Raw genomic sequence first — 3,014 nt, 5'->3', positions numbered from 1 at the left:
CTGTTGGCAAAACCATTAAAAAAGTACAGGGCTGATGATGTTATTCCTTATTTAAAGCTATTTAATGGCTCACCTTGATCCTGAGGATGAAGTGAAAATGTTTTCATTGTGGCTGAGTCACCCCTTGGTCTGGTCCCTGCTTCTCTATCTCCTTATACTCTTACGCCTTGATTCAGCTGCCCAGGTGCTTGCACTTCCCCTTAAAAGACACGTGTGTGTGTGTGTGTGTGTGTGTGTGTGTGTGTGTGTGTGTGTCTATGTTCATTCCACTTATTTGATCCTCTTTTTCTTATTACTATTTTTTTCATGCTTGTTCTGACTTTCATATAGAGCTTAAATGACTTAGGTGTCTGAGGCATAGGAACTATATGATCACCTGGTTTTTGAAAGACTGGCTGATTGACTAAACGATGAATGAAAAGGTAAGCATGTGGATTCCATTTCCTCTTAGAAACCAAAACCCAAACCCAAACCCTTTCCTCATGCTAATTCTTTGCCCTCACCCTGTTTTTTTTCATTCAGTGACAACTTCTCAAAAGAATGATCTATACTCCATTGCATGTATTTATTTACTATTATTCCTTAACCCTTTACAATATTGCTTTTGTCCTCATAATTTTATTGATATCATTACTTAGCATATGCATCTATCCCTTTTGCCATATTCAGTAACTTTATTTTTATTTTTTATAAATAGACAGGTTAATGATGCATTGTTCTTCACACAGGTGCCTTGCGAGTCTTTAACTAAAATCCAGGAATATGCAAGTAGGCAACATAGACCATGTAGCCAGATCTAAAATAAACTGGCTTCTTATAACTACCCTGTAAACATCACAGCTCTTCTTCCATCCAAAATGAACATAATCTCACTGAAAACAGTTAATGTAGGGCCAAAAGTTTTGTGGCCAAAAGCAAAAACCAAAGGAAAAATAGCAGTTTGGTGGTTGGTTGGTGAAAGCAGGGAGTCTGGAGCCTTCATTGTGCTGCTTTGCTCTTCTTACTCTTGCTGTTTTTGTCCCTCTTCTTCAGCCCACCCATGTTTGCTCTCAGTAGGTCTGAATAAGCCATCTGAAACTTACTCACTTCTTTGGAGCTCACCACTGTGCTTATCTTCTTTTTCCCATCAGTAGCTCTTAACAGACATTTATTGTCTGAGGGCTCAAAGCCCTCCACGGAGACTTTCCTTGGGATGGGTTTAGTTCGGCCATCATACTTCTTCAGGGTGACGAACACACTGCCGACAGCCGGCACTCCTGGAAGAGCCTGGTCAGCTCCGCCAGGAACTGCTCACTCTCCAGCAGAACCACCCCGGCTCCACTGGCCCCACTCAGGCCGCATCAGTGGCTTTATCTTTTGTATCCTCCTTGCCTTCTCTTCTTTTGCATATCCTACCACCATTTCAAGCTCAGCATGTCTAAAACTAAGTATTTTAATATTCACTTCATATCAATTCTCCACCTATGAACTTCTTTCTACCAGTTGTAGAATGAGTCACCCAATCTCAGATTCTTGATGTTATCATCTCTCTCCTTACCACTGAACTGTTTGATTTCTTCTTTTGTAATATTTCCTTCCATTCTACTCCATTTATAGTTACTATACTAGACCACAATTTCATCATTTCATTGATACATGCTTCCAATAAACTTCTATTTGTCTAATAGAAATGTAATGTGAACCACATATATAATTTTAAATTGTGTAGGAGCAACATTTATTTATTTATTTATTTATTTATTTAAAATATATTTTATTGATATTTTACAGAGAGGAAGGGAAAAGGAGAGAGATAGAGAGTTAGAAACATCAATTCAGCTGCCTCCTGCACACTCCCCACTGAGGATATGCCCACAACCAAGGTACATGCCCCTAACCGGAATCAAACCTGGGACCCTTCAGTCGGCAGGCTGACGCTCTAGCCACTGAGCCAAACCGGTCAGGGCAGGAGCAACATTTAAAGATGAAATTCATTTATATATATTTTATTCCAATATCTCCAAAATATTAGCATTTCAAAATGTAATTAACAAAAATTATTAATGTGATATTTGATATATATTCTTTCTAGTCTTTGAAATCTAATTTGTATTTTACACTTGGGGCACACCTCAGGTCAGACTAGCACATTTCCAGTGCTCAGTAGCTATATATAACTAGTGGCTAGTTATTGGACAGCACAAAGCCTAGCTGATTTCCTTGACTCCAAATTTTAACTTTTTTCAATGGAATCTGCATCCCATCATCAAAGCAATTACCATTCAGCACAATTATCATTGCAAACACGAAGAAGAAAATACTCTCTGGCTACTTTCATTTGGGTTCAATGGAAAGACCTGACTTCTTCGATTTGATTCAAGGACCTCTATAAATTCCTTTCATGCATCCCACATTATTTTTACCTTATCTACTATTATTTCAACTTATTCAACATTATTTTCACCAAACTCCAAAGTATACCAATTGTTCCAGTTATATTGATCTTTTCACTATTCCATGTATGGGCCTTCCTCATGCCTACCTTTACTCACATGATTTATGTTACTTGGCTGGTTTCCTCTCTTCTCAGCTCTCAATTCCCAGATCAAATTATTCTTTCTTTGTAAAGCCTTTCCTGACTGATACAACCAGAGGGGTGAGTGCTGCTGTGAGGATGTGAACATATCAATAAATTGTGTAATTAATAATATAATTAAAGTATAATTTGTCATGCTTTTTTGTGTGTCATGCTTTCTTAATAAAATTATGAAAAAAGTGGTCTTTATTATGGATTTAATTATAGTAATGATATAATTGTAATTAAGTTTTAACATTTTTTTCAATTACAATTTACATTCAATATTATTTTGTATTGGTTTCAGGTGTACAGCATAGTGGTTTGACAATCATATACTTTACAAAGTGGTCCTCTTGCTATTTCAGATACACATCTGGCACTGTACATAGTTATTACAATACTAGAGGCCCGGTGCATGAATTCATGCAACAGTGGGGTCCTTCTGCCTGGCCTGCGG

The 3,014-nt window shown here is 37.4% G+C and overlaps 1 pseudogene; it reads right to left on the bottom strand.

The window, feature by feature from the left end:
- Window positions 1-934: 934 nt before the first annotated feature.
- LOC132233847 (signal recognition particle 14 kDa protein-like) lies at window positions 935-1,340 on the bottom strand (annotated as a pseudogene).
- Window positions 1,341-3,014: the final 1,674 nt, after the last annotated feature.

Source organism: Myotis daubentonii, chromosome 4 (assembly GCF_963259705.1).
Source record: "Myotis daubentonii chromosome 4, mMyoDau2.1, whole genome shotgun sequence".
Classification (NCBI taxonomy): Eukaryota; Metazoa; Chordata; class Mammalia; order Chiroptera; family Vespertilionidae; genus Myotis; species Myotis daubentonii.
Note: the sequence above shows the minus strand (reverse complement) of the source record. Positions and strands in the feature narration are given on the sequence as shown.